Genomic DNA, 21544 nt, shown 5'->3' on the forward strand with positions numbered 1-21544 from the left:
ACGTAGGGTAGGTTTGGGATCAATTATTTGTACTATGATTGATTACTATTAAAGAGTATGACTTACTGTATATCTAAGGGAGAGTATAATATTAATAAAAGGAACCTGAGACCTTTAAAAGGATGTGAATTATAAAGGAGTCTAGATATATGTTGAAAGAGTTATGAATTATGTATGTAAGTGGTCTATATTCTTATATAGCTTGTGAAAAGAGGTTAAGTTATGAAAATAATTGATTTAGGGAATAGGTGTTCATGTAATTCTAAAAGGTGTTAGTAAGAAAGTGAACCTAGAATATACCTTAGATTCTGAAATCTTAAATTTTGACTTGAGAAATGGTTTTGAGATTCTTGTTGGACAACAATACTTTGATCTTTAGAAAGATTCGATTTTCTAGCCTTACGATTCAGATCTAATTTCCTTTTAAAAATGGGCCACTGTTTTTACTAAATTCTGGGTTTCAAAATCTTTTAAGAAAAGGAAAGTGAGCGAGAACATAATATGATATGAACAAATGTAATTAACGAAATGAGAATTAATTTCTAACTAATTTTTTTTTTAAAATCCTATATTGTTTAAGGCTTGCCTATGTTTCACATGATATTAAAGCATGGAAATAAAGTATGTGATCTAATATATGAGTGTTAAATACTTGACAACAATGATGCGACAGAGCGACAAGGCAGTAGATAAAAGGTAATGAAGCAGTAAACTAGATTAACGAAACAATAAATAATAACAAAAGGAATTGAGGGAAAGAGAACTTGACTCTAGTAATTGGGACTGAATAAGGTAGTCCCAATAGTAAAGAGATGCAGGTAAAACTAATTTTGGACTCTCCAGAAAAAATGCGACAAGGCTGGGATTGGGCTTGAGTCCCTTAGGAACTCAGCAGGCCCAAATGGATGAACACTTTCAAAAAGAAGAGAAAATCATTAGAGCTCCATATTTTTAGCATATTCAACCATGTACGAGATATATAAACAAACAACTAGAACAATTCATATTAAAACATCAATACTCTTGTTGATACCCAATTTTTCCCTGTATTTTTTTTAAATATGCAAAATACCTTCAAAACGGTCTGTATATGCATATATAAGCATATCCCAAGGTTTCATTATTTTTCCTTAATTTTTCAAAGATTTTTAAATCAATTTACTGCCCTATTTTATCAAGAAAAACCAATAATTGTCCCCAAAATCATCATTTTTTGGTGATTCATTTATTTGATTCTCATGTTATACTAAAATATAGCTAAGATATTTTTTTACATATTTTTTACAAATTTATTTAGTATTTTTAAGGATAAAATTGCATAATTGCAATATTAGCCATTTTTAGGTTTAAATTCGTCTCATATTTATAAAATGAGATTTTATATTTTAAAATTGATAATTATATATTTTAAATCTTTTAGTGCTTTCAATTAGTTTTTCAGAAACTTATTTACTATTTTCTATAAATTAAATGGGGAAAAAGGGCTATTTAACTTATAGCCAGATTTGGCTTTCTAATTTAGCCTAAATTAAACCAGACCCCAACCCAAATTCACAATAATAGTCTGGCCGGGAACCACACTAGTGGATTCTGAGGGGTGCCTAACACCTTCCCCTTAGAATAATTTCAAGCCCTTACCCATTCTCTGGTTACTCAAATCAAATCTCCTTGGTGTCCTAATGCACCCTAATCATTAGGTGACGACTCTTTAAATCAAACCCAATTCCCAAAAGGAATGAGTTGTCCTCCCAAATGTCATAAACCCATTTTCGCGAGAAAAAGGGGGCGCGACAGCATGGCGACTCCGCTGGGGATTCTTTTAGGCTTTTAACATTTCAGGCTATTATTGTGAACTTATGCTTCTTTATGCGCAATTATTTGTTTATTTTCTTTAAGCATTCAATTTCCTTTTCAACTACAAAACTGACTTGTCTTTTGTTTCTTTCCTTTTCTGCTTCCTTTTACTACTGCTTTAAATTATGAAAACTGTTGTATTTACCGCTTTCTTAAACATGCAAATACGTGACAACATGCCTTTAATTATTGCATAATCATGCTCGACATCATATTCCACTCGTGCCAAACAAATCCTATAGCAACGCTTATAATGAGTGGTTGCGCTCTTCCAATATTATCACCCCCTAAATCTGAAAAAGGCGTATTTGCGGTAAAACCAGTCGATCAACGGTGTAGTCGACGGTTCCGTGCCTTTCCCCCTTGAGTTGTCCGCTCAAGGGTACCAGTCTAAAACCCTATAGAAACCTCACTCTGTTCAAATTATGCATGTATCATGGTCAAACCTAGCCGGGTCAATTATGTTGTCCACATAATGATCCTTTAAGATAGCCTTGTCCAAAGTCCACTGGGTTTCCCTAAACCCAAACGGACATCACCACGTTCTATGCATTTGTTTGGAGAACTAAAATGCGTCATGCTAATTGTTGATATTAAATAGTTGAGTCTGGTGGGGGTAGGGTCTGACCCTTTTGTTTTGCAGAAAATGAGGCAGGAGGTCCCCAGTTTCGGTATGATTAGCACACCCCCACTCTTGCTAGACTGGTGGAGGAGTCTTCCATCAAATGACCAAATCAATGAGTGGAAAGAGAGAGCCGCCAACGCTAGTGAAAAGTTGGAATATCTGGAATACAGTCTAATGGAATTGGAAGGAAAAGTGAGGAAGAGCGTCACCGACTGCCAGAACTCTGAGGGAAACGAAGGAGAACACCTGGCAAAGGCATTTTTACTGGTGAACCTACGCGAGCTGGAGGATTTGATCAACGAGAGCATTCAACCTAGGAAAAGTCCTTCTGGGACCAAGTAGATAGGAGTTTATTTTTTCGCTTTACAAATGTAATAAGGCCAATGGCCATTAGTGATTTTTTTTTCTTGCATATTTGGGATTCGTCTATTTTTTGTCAATAAAATGAGGCATTTAGCATTCTAAGTTCTCCAAATCAACTTGTCGCTAGGCCTACCTCGGGCACAATGAGGCTCCCAAATTAGGACACGTTTTACATTCCTGCACTATGTGTTTAAATATTGCAATACTTTTCATGACCCTCACTGACTTTTTACCTTTTTTGTTTTTACTTTTTGTTTGTTATTCCCCTCCCCAAAGGTTAGTTCGTGAACTCTGGCAACATCATCCTATTTCAACAGATCTAGGGGCCCTCCACCCACTCCTCCTTTCAGTCCCGTCAAAAACAAGAACAAAGGGAAGATGGAAGATTTGAACAATGCCAGAAAGGAAAACTCAACTGAACGGGTAGAGGTCACTCACGGTCATGGTACTTTGGTCCCCAAGGAGAATGCCTCCCAACTGGAGCAAAAGCTGCTGAAATTTCAGGAAGAACTTGATCAAGTCCGGAATTTGGCGAATCTGTCATTTTCCCTCACTACTCCAGATATCAATTTCCCACATGCTCAGAACCCCACACCTCCACAGAGTCTCCCAAAGCAACAGAACCATCCCTCTCCTCACCACCAGTGCAACACCTGCCATACTTCCAACAATACCTCGCTGCTCATCCCAGAACCACAAAACTCCACAAATGATCACTGCCACACCCACCATAATACCCCTATCTACGTGGAGACGGTGCCGCACTCCACCCCACCCATCTCAAACACACCCGAGTCTGATGAAAAAGATTTGCTTATCAAGAACCTAGCTGAAGAACTGAAGAAATTGACTAGTAGAATTCAAGGCGTTGAGGGAAGTAAGGGAATTGAAGGGCTGAACTACGAAGATCTTTGCATACAACCCGATGTCGAACTGCCCGAGGGATACAAACCTCCTAAGTTCGAGATGTTTGATGGTACAGGGGATCCAAGGGTCCATTTGAGAACGTACTGTGACAAATTGGTTGGAGTAGGAAAAGACGAGAAAATTCGCATGAAGCTTTTCATGAGGAGCTTGAAGGGAGATGCTTTGTCTAGGTACATTAGCCAAGATCCAAAGAAGTGGCCGAACTGGGTAAGCATGGCGTCCGACTTTATGGACAGGTTCAGGTTTAACACAGAGAATGCACCAGATGTGTTCTATATTCAAAATCTGAAGAAGAAGCCCACAGAAACATTCCGCGCGTATGCTACTCGATGGAGGTCAGAAGCTGCTAAGGTTAGGCCTGCCTTAGGAGAAGAACAAATGAACAAATTCTTCTTTCGGGCCCAGGACCCATAGTATTATGAGAGGCTGATGATGATCGAGGGCCACAGATTTTTTGACATTATCAAGCTGGGAGAAAGGATCGAAGAGGGCATCAAAAGCGGTATGGTTACGAATTTTGAGGCTTTGCAAGCTACAAACAAGGCCTTACAGTTAGGCGGTGTGTCCAAGAAAAGGGACTTGGGAGCCGTAATGGCGGCATAGAGAACCAAATCTCCCGTCAAATACTAAACATACCCAGTACCTCCAATCATATATCAGCCTACCCCAAACTACCAAGCACCCTCACCTCTTACCACACTCCACCACTCACCTATCAAATATCCCCAACCAGCACATGTTTACCAAGCCTACAACACTCAACCATCCCACTACCAATCCCCTCTTCCACGCCAAAACTTCCCTAGACCCCGACCAAACTTTGACCGAAGACCCCCAAAATAGTATACGGCTATTGCTGAACCTATCGACCAATTATACGAAAGACTCAAAACTGCTGGTTACGTCACCCCTATCCCTGCTGCTCTTGAGAACCCTTCTCAGTGGGTTAATCCAAATAAGTCCTGTGCATACCATTCCGGCATGAAAGGACATACCATTGATGAATGCCGCGCTCTGAAAGATAAGATCCAGACTTTAATTGATAACAAGATCATTGTGGTAAAGGAGCCTGCTCCGAATGTCCGCAATAACCCTCTGCCAGATCACAAGGGTGGAGGCGTTCACATGATTGAAATAGAGGATGATTGGGACCCCAAGGTATTGATCGGTTTGATCACAGAAGGTGACGATCCAAAGAAGCCAATAGTCACCCTTAATCCGATTGTAGTCCAGATTCAGCCCTCTGGGGATGCCGAGGTAAATATGTCCATGCCACTTGAGTTTGAAGCACCATCCTCTGCAAAGATGCCAGCGCCAATTGAGGTCGAATTTATGTCACCAGCAAATGCACCTACACCCTTCGAAGTTACAATTTTACCGCCTATGGTGCATGCTCCGTTCGGGGTAAAGATAGCCACGCCAATTCCAGTAGCAATGTCGGTCGTAACACCATTCCATACAAATGCCATACCTTGGGACTACACAGCCGAGGCAAGAAGAAAAGGGAAGGTCAAGTTCGGGGAAGCTGTTGCGGCACAGGGTATGACGAGAACCGGTAGGGTTTATACCCCGGAACATTTGGCTGAGTCAAGCAAGCAGGCCTCTAGTCGACCAACCATCACTGAAACCGGGCCCGACGATCTCTGGAGAAAGATACAAGCCAGGGAATACTGGGTCATTGATCAGCTGAACAAAACACCGGCGCAAATTTCTATCCTTGCTTTGCTACAGAGCTCCGATGCACACAAGAATGCCCTTGTTAAAGGTGCTGAGTGAGGCATATGTACCGAGCAACATCACCGGCGGGGAGATGGCTAACATGGTAGGCCAGGTATTGGAAAGTCACAAGATCACTTTTCATGAAGATGAGCTGCCACCAGAGGGGTTGGGTCACAACAAGTTGTTGCACATCACCGTGCAATGCGGAGATTATTTTTATTAACAGAATCCTGATTGATGGAGGGTCCAGTCTCAACATTTGTCCGTTGGTAACACTCAGGACATTGGGAAAGGGACTGCATGAGATCAAGGACGGGGCCATCAACGTCAAAGCTTTCGACGATTCCCAAAGGTCTACCATTGGGGAAATTAGCCTGTGTTTGCCAATGGGGCCTACCTGGTTTGATATTGACTTTCAAGTAATACACGTGCCGGCATCTTACAATCTGTTGTTGGGACGACCATGGATTCATTCCGCTGGGGCCGTACCGTCAATACTACATCAGGCAGTGAAGTTTGAGTGGAATCACTGTCACGACCCTAGTTCACCAACCGTGAACATGTCATGACGGCACCTGGTCCCCATGACCAGGTAAGCCTAACATTTTGCGGAAATATATTAATTGCGAAAAAATAGAGAAAATCAAATCAAATATCTAAAAGGAACTGTACTGAATGCCGCTTGGCAAGTACAACTCAATATCACAAGTCTAAAACAATTCCCAAAATCCGGAAACTCACGGGCAACACAGGCTACAGAAGTGTATAGTAAAGGTTCCAAACTCCAGAATTTCTAACAACCGAAAGAAGGAAAGACTAAATACTAAAGATAGAATAAGAGGGAGACTCGTCGGTCTGCGGACGCAGCAGATCTACCTCGAAGTCTCTGTAGTCCTCCTGCCTCACTGATAGGGCGTCTGAGTAGAGGTACCTGGATGATCTGCACATGAAAAACATGCGCAGGAAGGGCATGAGTACACCACAATGGTAGTCAGTAAGTGCCAAGCCTAACCTCGGTTGGGTAGTGACGAGGAAGGTCAGGGCCATACTGAGACAAAATATAGTAATAACAATAATTAACAGTATGATAATCTGACAGAAATAATAAATACAACAGTGTAATAAGAGAGGTTAAACAAGGCAATAGCAAATACGCAAGAATGGAACAACCACAGAATAAGTACAGCTCAACACCAATGGTAACAATGAGGATCTCCCAGGATACCGTCCTGTAGTCCTTTTCTCAACTGTCCAGTGGATCTCCCGGGATACCGTCCCGTAGTCCAACTATCAATGTGCAGGGGGATCTATCGGGAATCTAACCCGCAGTCCCAAAGTAAAAGTGCAGGGGGATCTACCGGGAATCGAACCCGTAGTCCCAAAGTAAACAAACAAGGGGGGGAGCTACCGGAATCCCACATCCGTAGTCCCAATGTAAATGCGCAATCACAACCAGAAGGTACACGGAAACGAAGTACAAAAGACAAGCAACAGGTAGTACTGGCCTAACATGCTTCACGTAGTACAGTTAAAGCAACTTAAGCAATTAGGCAAGTTAAATCAACTAAACATGCTTTCCTAATCTAGCACAGGTTATAATTGCAAGTAGAATAAAGCAAATATGAAAGGAACTAAATCTCAATATCTTAAGAAAACTGGATTTCCAACAATTGGCTCAAGTACGCGCCCGTCACCTCGCGTACAAGGCACTCAAATCAACAAATGACGAATCCTAAGGGGAAAGGTCCCCCACACAAGGTTAGACAAGCCACTTACCTCGAACCGGCTCAATATCAATAGAAACCACGCCTTTGCCACGAGTATCCGACTCCAAATGGCCCAAATCTATTCAATTCAATTACATATCGTAAATAATATTGCAAACAACTGATTCCACTATTAAATTTAAAGCTAGGGCGTAAAAATAGGTAAAATGACCAAAATGCCCCTCCAGCCATCGTCTCGGAATCGAATAATTTTTACGTTTTAGAACCCTCGTACTCTCACGAGTCTAACCATATAAAAATCTCCCAAATCGGAGGTCAAATGCCCCCTCAAAACCCCATAGTTAGGTCTAAGAAGTTTACCCACTTCCCATTCAAAAACACGAAATTAAAGGGTGAATTTGCGATTAGATTAATGGGTTTTAGTCATAGGAGAGTAGAGAATCGTTACCCAATGATTGCCCTTGAAAAACCCTTGAAATTGCTCCCAAATCCGAGCTCCAAACCTTGAGTTTTGATAAAAATGGCAAAACCTCGTTTTTGAAATGTTAAGTACTGTTCAGGGGTCTAAAGCATCGCGAACGCGAAAGACAGCACGCGTTCGCGAAGAAGGAAAATATAAGGGACCAAAAATGCCCTTCGCGATCGCGAAGGAATGGATGCGAACACGAAGGCCTGGGTTCAGTGAACTACGCGAACGCGACAGCCTTGACGCGAACGCGGTTAAGAAACGTATGAAGCTATGCGATCGCGGAGCACTAATTGCGAACGCAATGAAGAAACTTGTCATCCTCCAGAATTACTCTAGGCGAACGCGTAGAGGAGGACGCGAACGCGAAGAGGAAAAAGGCCAAAGCTACGCGAACGCGAAGAAGGAATTGGGATCTGCACAGCTGAAGGATTTCTGCAACACTTTGAAACACAAAAATGCTCCGTTGAGCATCCGAAAGACACCCGAGGCCCCCGGGACCTCAACCAAACCTACGGACATATCCCATAACATCATTCAAACTTGTACCAATCCTTAAACCACCTAAAACAATGCCGGAAACACGAATTAATTGAGGATTCAAGCCTAAGAACTTCAAATTCCAACAAAACACGCTTTCGATCAAGAACCTAACCAAACCTCGTCCGATTGACCTGAAATTTTGCACGCACGTCCCAAATGACATAACGGTGCTACAGAAACTTCCGGAATTCCATTCCGACCCTCGGATCAAAAGTTCACTATCGGACCGGAAACTTCAGAAACTCAAACTTCGGCATTTCAAGCCTAAATGAGCCACGAGGTTCCAAAATACATTCCGAACACGCTCCCAACCCCGAAATCACCTAACGGAGCTAACGGAACCATCGGATTTCCATTCCGAGGTCGTCTTCACACTTTTCCGATTACGGACCATTTTACAACACTTAAGCTCTCATTTAGGGACTAAGTGTCCCAAAACTTTCCAAAACTCAACACCGAACGTCCCGGCAAACCAAAATAGCAGAAATGAACTTAGGGGAAGCAGTTAATGGGAGATCAGGGCGTAAATTCCAAAAACGACCGGCCGGGTCGTTACATCCTCCTACACTTAAACATTCGTTCGTCCTCGAACGAGCATAGAAAACATACCTGAAGTAGTGAAAAGATGCGGGTACTGGCTGCGCATATCCTACTCGATCTCCCAAGTCGCCTCCTCGGCCGGCTGACCCCGCCACTGAACCTTTACTGAAGCTATGTTCTTTGACCTCAACTTTCTGATCTGCCTGTCCAAAATAGCCACTGGCTCCTCAACATAGGATAGATCCTTGTCCAACTGGACTGAACTGAAATCCAACACGTGCGACGGATCACCGTGATACCTCCGGAGCATCGAAACATGAAATACCGGATGAACTCTGGCCAAGCTGGGAGGTAAGGCAAGCTCATAAGCAACCTCCCCAACTCGGCTCAAGACCTCAAAAGGGCCAATAAACCTCGGACTCAGCTTTCCTTTCTTTCCAAACCTCATGACGCCCTTCATAGGCGAGACCCGAAGCAGAACCCGCTCACCAACCATATATGAAATATCACGAACCTTCCTGTCCGCGTAACTCTTCTGTCTAGACTAGGCTGTACGGAGTCTTTCCTGAATCACCTTGACCTTCTCCAATGCATCCTGAACCATCTCTGTACCCAATAGCCTGGCCTCACCCGGCTCGAACCAACCCACCGGAGATTTACACCTCCTGCCATATAAAGCCTCATACGGCGCCATCCGAATGCTGGACTGATAGTTGTTGTTGTAAGCAAACTCCGCCAGTGGCAAGAAATGATCCCAAGATCCTCCGAACTCAATCACGCACGCACGGAGCATGTCCTCAAGAATCTGAATAGTGCGCTCAGACTGTCCGTCCGTCTGGGGGTGAAATGCTGTGCTCAACTCCACCCCAGTGCCTAACTCCTCCTGCACAGCTCTCCAGAACCGCGATGTAAACTGAGTACCTCTGTCTGAAATGATAGAAACTGGAATACCATGCAAACGGACGATCTCCCTGATATAAATCTCCGCCAACCGCTCCGATGAATAAGTGCTACACACAGGAATGAAATGAGCGGACTTGGTCAGCCGGTCCACAATAACCCAAATGGCATCAAACTTCTTCAGGGTCCGTGGGAGTCCCGATACGAAATCCATGGTGATGCGCTCCCATTTCCACTCCGGAATCTCAATCTGCTGGAGCAACCCACCTGGGCGTTGGTGCTCATACTTCACCTGCTGGTAGTTGAGGCATTTAGACACGTAACCAACTATATCCTTCTTCATCCGCCTCCACCAGTAGTGTTGCCTCAGGTCCTGATACATCTTCGCGGCACCCGGATGGATGGAATACCGCGAACTATGGGCCTCTGCTAGAATCATCTCTCGAAGACCATCAACATTGGGCACACAAATCCGTCCCTGCATCCTCAATACCCCGTCATCTCCAATGGTCACATCTCTGGCATCTCCACGCTGAACCTTGTCCTGAAGGACAAGCAAATGAGGGTCATCATACTGCCGCTCCCTGTTACGATCAAATAAGGAGGACCGAGAAACCACACAAGCTAGAACTCGATTGGGCTCCGAAAGATCCAATCTCACGAACTGGCTGGCTAAGGCCTGAACATCCATCGCCATAGGCCTCTCTGAAGCTGGTAAATATGCCAAACTCCCCAAACTCTCCGCCCGGCGACTCAAGGCATCCGCCACTACATTGGCCTTGCCCGGGTGATACAGGATGGTGATGTCGTAATCCTTCAGCAGCTCTAACCACCTCCTCTGACGCATATTGAGATCCTTTTGCTTGAGCAAGTGCTGCAAACTCCGATGATCAGTATAGATCTCGCAAGGCACTCCATATAAATAATGACGCCAGATCTTTAAGGCATGAACAATGGCAGCTAGCTCAAGGTCGTAGACAAGGTAATTCTTTTCATGTATCTTCAACTGTCTGGACGCGTAGGCAATCACCCTACCGTCCTGCATCAACACTGCTCCAAGGCCAACTCTCGAGGCGTCACAATAGACAGTATAAGACCCCGAACCGGTAGGCAACATCAAGATTGGGGTTGTAGTCAAAGCTGTCTTGAGCTTCTGAAAGCTCGCCTCACACTCCTCTGTCCATTGAAATGGGGCACCCTTCTGGGTCAATCTAGTCATAGGGGCAGCAATCGATGAAAATCCCTCCACGAAACGACGGTAGTAACCCGCCAAGCCAAGGAAACTGCGAATCTCTGTAGCTGAGGACGGCCTGGGCCAACTCTGCATGGCCTCTACCTTCCTCGGATCCACCCGAATACCCTCACTAGAAATCACATGGCCTAAGAATGCCACAGAGCTCAGCCAAAACTCACATTTTGAGAACTTTGCATATAACTTTTTCTCCCTCAAGGTCTGTAGCACGGTCCTCAGGTGCTGCTCATGATCTTCCCGACTCCGGGAATATACCAGAATATCATCAATAAAAATAATCACGAACGAGTCAAGATATGGCCTGAACACACTGTGCATCAAATGCATGAAAGCTGTAGGGGCATTGGTCAGCCCAAATGACATGACAAGGAACTTGTAATGGCCATATCGAGTCTTGAAGGCAGTTTTCGGGATATCTGGCTCCCGAATCTTCAACTGATGGTAACCTGAGCGCAACTCAATCTTAGAAAACACCTGTGCGCCCTGAAGCTGGTCAAACAGATCATCAATGCGAGGCAAAGGATAACGGTTCTTCACTGTAACCTTGTTCAACTGGCGGTAGTCAATACACATGCGCATAGAACCATCTTTTTTCTTCACAAACAAAACAGGAGCACCCCACGGTGAAACACTGGGTCGAATAAAACCCTTACCAAGCAATTCCTGCAACTGATCCTTCAACTCCTTCAACTCAGGAGGAGCCATACGATACGGAGGAATGGAAATGGGCTGAGTGCCCGGCAACAGATCAATGCCAAAATCAATGTCTCTATCAGGCGGCATGCCCGGAAGATTAGCTGGAAATACATCGGGATAATGCCGTACCACTGGAACAGAATCTACAGAAGGGGTATCAACACTAACATCTCTCACATAAGCCAAATACGCACACCCCTTCTCCACCATGCGTTGAGCTTTAAGAAAAGAGATAACTCTACTGGGAGTGTGGTCTACAGTACCACTCCACTCAACACGCGGAATACCTGGCATAGCCAGCGTCACGGTCTTGGCGTGACAATAAAGAATAGCAAAATGGGGCGACAACCAGTCCATGCCCAAAATAATGTCAAAATCCACCATACCGAGTAATAATAAGTCTGCTCTGGTCTCAAAACCACGAATAGTAACCAAACATGACCGATAAATGCGGTCCACAACAAGAGAATCTCCCATAGGAGTAGAAACATAAATGGGGGCACTCAAAGAATCCTGAGGCACACCCAAATGAGGAGCAAAGTAAGAAGACCATAAGAGTAAGTAGAGCCCGGATCGAATAGAACCGATGCCTCTCTGTGACAAACCAGTAATACCTGTAATGACGGAGTCGGAGGCAACAGCCTCAGTACGAGCAGGAATAGCATAATATCTGGCCCGGACCCTCTCTAGAGGGCGACCTCTATCTCCCCGACCTCCGCCCCTAGCCGGCTGGGCAGGTGGCCTGAGAACTCTGAGGAGCACGCTGCGGCTGAGTAGTCTGTGAAGATGCACCCCTACCAAGTCTGGGGCAGTCCCTAACCATGTGGCGTGTATCACCGCACTCGAAACAAGCTCTGGGAGGACGCGGTGGCTGTGACTGGCTGGGACTAGGCCTGCTGGACTGACCTCTGGAAACACCCCGCACAGGAGCGCGCTAGAAACTGGAGGTGAATAGTAAGGCTCCTGAGGTGCAGGTGGAGCTGGAGTACTGCCGGCTGCTGGAAGAGCTGAATGAACAGGGCGACCCGCATAACCCCTACCATAACGACCTGCTGATGGGGTATGGGCACCAGAGTAGTGACCTGACTCTCGAGACCTCTTGGCCTCCCTCTCCCATCGCTCCCTGGCGAGCATACCCTCAATCCTCCTATCAATGCTCACTACCTGCTGATAAGGAACGCCCGTCTCCAACTCTCGAGCCATGCTGGATTTGATGGGTGGGATAAGACCCTCAATAAACCTACGAACTCTCTCCCGAACTGTAGCAACCAAAGCCGGTACATGCCTGGCCAACCTGGTATAACGGATAGCATACTCTGAAACGGTCATAGCACCCTGGCGCAAATTCTCAAACTCTGCGCGCCATGCATCCCTGAGACTCTGGGGGACAAACTCTCTCATGAACATATCCGAGAACTGGGTCCAAGTCAGTGAAGCAGCCTCGACTGGACTGTCTGTCTCATAAGTACGCCACCAATCATAGGCGGCTCCCCGAAGCTGAAAAGCAGTGAATGAGACCTCGCTGGACTCCACTATGCCCATAGTACGAAGAATGCGATGACACTCCTCCAAAAATCCCAAGGCATCATCTGATGCTAAGCCATTGAACACTGGGGGATCATATTTCTTAAACCTCTCAAGTCTCCGCTGCTCGTCCTCTGAAGCAGCTGACCCATCCTCGGGCTGAACTGGTGCTGCGGGCGGTGGGGGAATAATCTCGGGAACCTGCTCAACCTGCACTCGCTGCTCAGAAGTGCGGACGGCGGGAGTCTGCGCTCCTCCCCCGGCCTGGGACGTGGCTGCAGCAAGGGGAAGCAACCCCGCCTGAGCCAAGGTGGTGTACATGCTCATGAACTGAGCCAAAGTCTCCTGGAGCGCTGGAGTAGTAGTGGCAGTAGTAGGTGTGCCAGGTGCCTGGGCTCCGACTGGATCTGCTGGTGGTACCTCGGCGGCAGGTCGTGCAGGTGCTCTGGCTGCACCACGTGCGCGTCCTCGACCTCTACCCCGGCCCAGGCCTCTGGCGGCGGCAGTAGGGGCACGGGTGCCTGATCATCTCGAGTAGCGCGTGTCCTCACCATCTGTGAGAGAATAGAAGACAGAAGTTTAGAATTGAGGGCAAAAATATCGCACGACAAGGAATTCAAATGAAGTGAAGATTTTTCCTAAGCAGTTACATAGCCTCTCGTAGATAAGTACAGACGTCTCCGTACCGATCAGCGAGACTCTAATAAACCGGCCTGTGTTCCGTGACACCTATGAACCTAGAGCTCTGATACCAACTTGTCACGACCCTAGTTCACCAACCGTGAACATGTCATGATGGCACCTGGTCCCCATGACCAGGTAAGCCTAACATTTTGCGGAAATATATTAATTGCGGAAAAATAGAGAAAATCAAATCAAATATCTAAAAGGAACTGTACTGAATGCCGCTTGGCAAGTACAACTCAATATCACAAGTCTAAAACAATTCCCAAAACCCGGAAACTCACAGGCAACACAGGCTACAGAAGTGTATAGTAAAGGTTCCAAACTCCAGAATTTCTAACAACCGAAAGAAGGAAAGACTAAATACTAAAGATAGAATAAGAGGGAGACTCGTCGGTCTGCGGACGCAGCAGATCTACCTCGAAGTCTCCGTAGTCCTCCTGCCTCACTGATAGGGTGTCTGAGTAGAGGTACCTGGATGATCTGCACATGAAAATCCTGCGCAGGAAGGGCATGAGTACACCACAATGGTACTCAGTAAGTGCCAAGCCTAACCTCGGTTGGGTAGTGACGAGGAAGGTCAGGGCCATACTGAGAAAAAATATAGTAATAATAATAATAATTAACAGTATGATAATCTGACAGAAATAATAAATACAACAGTGTAATAAGAGAGGTTAAACAAGGCAATAGCAAATACACAAGAACGGAACAACCACAGAATAAGTACAGCTCAACACCAATGGTAACAATGAGGATCTCCCAGGATACCGTCCTGTAGTCCTTTTCTCAACTGTCCAGTGGAACTCCCGGGATACCGTCCCGTAGTCCATCATATGTGTATATCCGAAGGATCTCCCGGGATACCGTCCCGTAGTCCAGCTATCAATGTACAGGGGGATCTATCGGGAATCTAACCCGCAGTCCCAAAGTAAAAGTGCAGGGGGATCTACCGGGAATCGAACCCGTAGTCCCAAAGTAAACAAACAGGGGGGGGGGGAGCTACCGGAATCCCACATCCGTAGTCCCAATGTAAATGCGCAATCACAACCAGAAGGTACACGGAAACGAAGTACAAAAGACAAGCAACAGGTAGTACTGGCCTAGCATGCTTCACGTAGTACAATTAAGGCAACTTAAGCAAGTTAAATCAACTAAACATGCTTTCCTAATCTAGCACAGGTTATAATTGCAAGTAGAATAAAGCAAATATGAAAGGAACTAAATCTCAATATCTTAAGAAAATCGGATTTCCAACAATTGGCTCAAGTACGCGCCCGTCACCTCGCGTACAAGGCACTCAAATCAACAAATAACGAATCTTAAGGGGAAAGGTCCCCCACACAAGGTTAGACAAGCCACTTACCTCGAACCGGCTCAATATCAATAGAAACCACGCCTTTGCCACGAGTATCCGACTCCAAATGGCCCAAATCTATTCAATTCAATTACATATCGTAAATAATATTGCAAACAACTGATTCCACTATTAAATTTAGAGCTAGGGCGCGAAAATAGGTAAAATGACCAAAATGCCCCTCCAGCCATCGTCTCGGAATCGAATAATTTTTACGTTTTCAGAACCCTCGTACTCTCAGGAGTCTAACCATATAAAAATCTCCCAAATCGAAGGTCAAATGCCCCCTCAAAACCCCATAGTTAAGTCTAAGAAGTTTAACCACTCCCCATTCAAAAACACGAAATTAAAGGGTGAATTTGCGATTAGATTAATGGGTTTTAGTCATAGGAGAGTAGAGAATCGTTACCCAGTGATTGCCCTTGAAAAAACCCTTGAAATTGCTCCCAAATCCGAGCTCCAAACCTTGAGTTTTGATAAAAATGGCAAAACCTCGTTTTTGAAATGTTAAGTACTGTTCAGGGGTCTAAAGCATCGCGAACGCGAAAGACAGCACGCGTTCGCGAAGAAGGAAAAATATAAGGGACCAAAAATGCCCTTCGCGATCGCGAAGGAATGGATGCGAACGCGAAGGCCTGGGTTCAGTGAACTACGCGAACGCGACATAGGTCATGCGAACGCATTGAATGAAAATCAAGCCCAGCCCTTGGAGTCCAATAAGTCTATGCGAACGCGACAACCCTGACGCGAACGCGGTTAAGAAACGTGTGAAGCTACGCGATCGCGGAGCACTAATTGCGAACGCAATGAAGAAACTTGTCATCCTCCAGAATTACTCTACACGAACGCGTAGAGGAGGACGCGAACGCGAAGAAGGAATTGGGATCTGCACAGCTGAAGGATTTTCTGCAACACTTTGAAACTCCAAAATGCTCCGTTGAGCATCCGAAACACACCCGAGGCCCCCGGGACCTCAACCAAACCTACGAACATATCCCATAACATCATTCAAACTTGTACCAATCCTTAAGCCACCTAAAACAACGCCGAAAACACGAATTAATCGAGGATTCAAGCCTAAGAACTTCAAATTCCAACAAAACACGCTTTCGATCAAAAACCTGACCAAACCTCGTCCGATTGACCTGAAATTTTGCACGCACGTCCCAAATGACATAACGGTGCTACAGAAACTTCCGGAATTCCACTCCGACCCTCGGATCAAAAATTCACTATCGGACCAGAAACTTCAGAAACTCAAACTTCGGCATTTCAAGCCTAAATGAGCCACGAGTTTCCAAAATACATTCCGAACAAGCTCCCAACCCCGAAATCACATAACGGAGCTAACGGAACCATCGGATTTCCATTCCGAGGTCGTCTTCACACTGTTCCGATTACGGTCATTTTTCAACACTTAAGATCTCATTTAGGGACTAAGTGTCCCAAAACTTTCCAAAACTCAACACCGAACGTCCCGGCAAACCAAAATAGCAGAAATGAACTTAGGGGAAGCAGTTAATGGGGGATCGGGGCATAAATTCCAAAAACGACCGGCCGGGTCGTTACAATCACCAAGAGGTGATCATTCACGGCGATGGTAGTAATCCCATATACAGTCGCCAGACCATCCCGGCAATATGAGGTAGAAGAAAGATAGGCGGAGAGACTTATCACCACATCGAGCGGGTCAACGCCGTTGATAAAGACAAATGGTGGGACAACAAAATTGAAAGCGTATTGAACTGGAGCGGATACGAACCTGGCAAGGGACTTGGCAAGAACCTCGAAGGAATCGCTAAGCCTATCAAACTCAAGAAACATGGCACCACCTTCGGATTGGGATATGAGTATACTTGGGAGGAATTCAAACACTGGTCGCCACCATGGCGCGGCCCTTACTATCCATTAGAGCAGCCAATACCACGCCTGAAACAGACTTTCCAACCGGCCGATGTTATCTATGGGTCAGACAAAGAGGAAGCACTGGCAGCAGTGAGGAATTTGTTCCTGGAAGACGATGATATGGATTGTTGTGTCATTTTCGAGGAGGATGGGGAGGAAGGCCCTTCCATACAGGCTGTGAGCACAGGAGCGTGCCTCAATAACTGGACCATCAGGACCACCAGAGCCCGGCGAGCCTCGGGGTTGCAAGGTTGAACAAGCATCATGCACTATCTTTTAATTTTATTAGTTTTTCTTTCGCATTTTAAATTTCCGCAATAAGATCTTCAATGTTCAAAACAGTTATGGAATTTATCAAAGAATTTCAATTTTTTCTTACAAATCAACACTCTTATTATTTTCTCTCATTACTTTACTTATACAGCATTACTATTACTTGTCTTGATGAACCAATGACTGTGACATGCAATGAGACAACGCAACAAATAGACATAAACTCAGAGGAAGATGACATACCGGAAGAGATTGTTAAGGAAGTCGAGAATTTTGAAAATAGGCCGAAGTCCAACCTGGACGAGACTGAGATTGTTAACCTAGGAGATGAAGAGAATGTCAAAGAAACACGAATCAGCGTTCACTTATCGTCATCAGAAAAGAAGGAATACACAGAATTTCTAAGAGAATATGAGGACATATTTGCCTGGTCGTATGACAACATGACTGGCCTGAGCACATCTATTGTGGCTCACAAGCTGCCAACTGATCCGACATGTCCACCGGTAAAGCAGAAGCTCAAAAAGTTCAAACCTGATATGAGTTTGAAAATCAAGGAAGAAGTCACTATGCAGGTCAAAGCTAAGGTTCTCAGGGTAGTAGAATACCCGACATGGTTAGCTAACATTGTGCCAGTACCAAAGAAGGACGGGAAGATTAGAGTCTGTGTCGACTACCGGGATCTCAACCGGGCCAGTCCGAAAGATGACTTCCCTTTACCAAACATACACATCCTGGTCGACAATTGCGCTAAGCATGAATTGCAATCATCTGTGGATTGTTTCGCTGGTTATCATCAGATCTGGATGGATGAAGAAGATGCTGAGAAAACGGCTTTCATTACGCCGTGGGGAATCTACTGCTACAAGATGATGCCATTTGGGTTAAAGAATGCAGGGGCCACCTACATGAGGGCTATGACTACCATTTTTCACGATATGATACACAAGGAGATCGAGGTGTACGTAGATGACGTCATCATCAAGTCCAAGAAGGCCACTGATCACATGGAAGATTTGAGGAAGTTTTTCAACATATTGCGGAAGTACAACCTGAAACTGAATCCCGCGAAGTGTGCATTTGGGGTTCCCGTCGGAAAATTGCTTGGGTTTATTATGAGTCGACGGGGAATAGAACTGGATCCATAGAAGGTCTAAGCTATTCAAGAATTGCCACCGCCAAAGAACAAAAAGGACGTGATGAGTTTCTTAGGGAGACTCAACTACATCAGCCGGTTCATAGCACAATCTACGGTCATATGTGAGCCGATCTTCAAGATGTTGAAGAAGGATGCCGCCACCAAGTGGACTGATGAATGCCAGAAAGCTTTCGACAGGATCAAGGAGTACCTGTCAACACCACCAGTTTTGGTCCCGCCTGAACTAGGAAGACCTCTACTACTCTACATCGCAGTGTTAGATGGTGCCTTCGGTTGCGTCCTGGGGCAGCATGATGAAACGGGGAGGAAAGAGCAGGCCATTTATTATCTCAGCAAGAAGTTCACTTTGTACGAAGCCCGGTATTCTCTGTTAGAGCGTACCTGTTGTGCTCTGACTTGGGTGGCCCAGAAGCTGAGGCACTACTTCTGTGCCTATACTACATATCTCATATCAAGGATGGATCCTTTAAAGTATATCTTTCAGAAGCCCATGCCCACCGGCAAGCTGGCCAAGTGGCAAATCCTGTTGAGTGAGTTCGACATTGTCTACGTGACTCAGAAAGCAATCAAGGGACAGGCACTAGCAGATCACCTTGCTGAAAACCCCGTGGATGGAGAATACGAACCCCTGAAGACTTAATTTCCTGATGAAGAGGTATCATTCATAGGGGAGGACATTGCAGAATCCTATGATGGCTGGAGAATGTTTTTCGACGGAGCAGCAAATTTCAAAGGAATTGGCATAGGAGCGGTCCTAGTATCAGAAACCGGTCAGCATTATCCGGTGTCTGCCAAACTCAGGTTCCCGTGTACCAACAACATGGCCGAATATGAAGCCTGCATCCTAGGGCTCAAGATGGCCATTGACATGAACATTCAAGAGTTGCTAATAATGGGAGATTCAGATTTACTCATACATCAGGTACGAGAGGAATGGGCAACCAAGAACTCTAAGATACTCCCGTATCTACATCACGTACAGGAGTTGAGAAAGAGGTTCACAAAGACAGAATTCCGACATGTTCCCAGAATCCAAAATGAATTCGCCGATGCATTGGCTACCCTGTCATCTATGATACAACATCCAGACAAAAACTTTATTGATCCTATTCCAGTAAAGATCCACGATCAGCCGGCTTACTGTGCCCATGTTGAGGAAGAAGCAGACGGAAAACCTTGGTTTTAGGATATCAAGGAATATTTAACAAAAGTAGAATACCCAGAACTTGCAAATCCTATTCAGAAGCGCATACTTCGGAGGCTGTCCAACAATTTCTTCCACAGTGGAGGAATCCTGTATAGGAGGACTCCTGATTTGGGACTACTCAGGTGTGTTGACGCAAAGGAAGCATCTAAGCTGCTAGAGGAAATCCATGCTGGGACCTGCGGTCCACATATGAACGGTTTTGTCTTAGCCAAGAAGATACTCCGGGCTGGTTACTTTTGGATGACTATGGAAACGGACTGCATCCAGTATGTCTGGAAATGCCACCGCTGTCAGATACATGCAGACATGATAAAGGTACCTCCAAACGAGCTTAATGCAACAAGCTCACCATGGCCGTTCGCCGTTTGGGGGATGGATGTCATTGGACCAATCGAGCCTGCCGCTTCCAACGGACACAGATTTATCCTGGTAGCCATCGATTATTTCACCAAATGGGTCGAAGCAGCATCTTTCAGAGCAGTAACTAAGAAAGTCGTGGCAGACTTTGTCCGCGACCGCATTATTTGTCGATTCGGTATTCCAGAGTCAATCATTACTAATAATGGCTCCAACCTCAACTGTGACTTAATGAAAGCTATGTGTGAAACCTTCAAGATCAAACACAAGAATTCTACAGCCTACAGACCTCAGATGAATGGAGCCGTAGAAGCCGCCAATAAGAACATCAAGAAGATACTAAGGAAGATGATAGAGAAGCATAAGCAATGGCACGAAAAGCTATCATTTGCTCTGTTGGTATATCGCACCACAGTCCGCACATCAACTGGGGCAACCCCCTATATGCTGGTCTATGGTACAGAGGCCGTCATTCCCGCCGAGGTGGAAATTCCTTCCTTAAGGATCATACAAGAAGTTGAGCTCGACGATGCAGAATGGGTGAAGAGTCGTTACGAGCAGCTAGCTCTTATAGATGGAAAGAGGATGAATGTAGTTTGCCATGGTCAGCTTTATCAGAACAGAATGTCCAGAGCCTTCAACAAGAGAGTCAAGCCGAGACAGTTCACACCGGGACAGCTGGTATTAAAGAAAATCTTCCCGCATCAAGATGAAGCCAAAGGGAAATTCTCTCCTAACTGGCAAGGTCCATACATGGTTCACCGGGTTCTGACAGGAGGAGCCCTTATACTTGCAGAAATGGACGGAGAAGTTTGGCCAAAACCAATCAATTCAGATGCAGTCAAGCGCTACTATGTGTAATCTTATGCTTTCCTATGTGATGTAAATTGAACTACGTCTGACCTGATTCCCGTTTAAGAGGGGATACGTAGGCAGCCGTATGGGTTCGGTCATAATTCAATAAAATTTTCATTTTCCCCGCAATTGGAAACTGGGGCAGAATTTTGAGGAGGACCCTCAAAATTTCATAGTAATTTCAGTCAATCATCGCAAGCAGCCGCCAGAAGCATCAACCCATTAAACTGGGGCAGAATTTTGAGGAGGACCCTCAAAATTCTGTAGCAAGAGAGGTTGCAATGTCTTGAGCCACGTCACAGTCGTCGGTTCATCTAAAAGTTATTTCTTAAATATATACTTATGTCATATATATACTTGTACAAATTCATGCTGTTTATTATCGAAGTCGCCTTGTTCAACAACGCTACCCCAATGATACATACCGCATCACCAGATCAAAGACGAACGGGTCAAACAAGGCCAGCAGGGATACGAACTAACCTCCCCTCCACAAAACTCACGATTTTTCTTTGGATGCAGACACTTAGATTGCGAAAGCACCTGACATACTATACACTCACAAGACAAACGTTGTTCAGGAATACAACCCTCAGAATTGTTGCATTTAC

At 45.2% G+C, this 21544-nt stretch overlaps 1 pseudogene; it reads left to right on the forward strand.

The window, feature by feature from the left end:
- LOC109233635 lies at positions 7845 to 20939 on the forward strand (annotated as a pseudogene).

This window comes from Nicotiana attenuata, chromosome 10 (assembly GCF_001879085.1).
Source record: "Nicotiana attenuata strain UT chromosome 10, NIATTr2, whole genome shotgun sequence".
In the NCBI taxonomy this organism is placed as follows: domain Eukaryota; kingdom Viridiplantae; phylum Streptophyta; class Magnoliopsida; order Solanales; family Solanaceae; genus Nicotiana; species Nicotiana attenuata.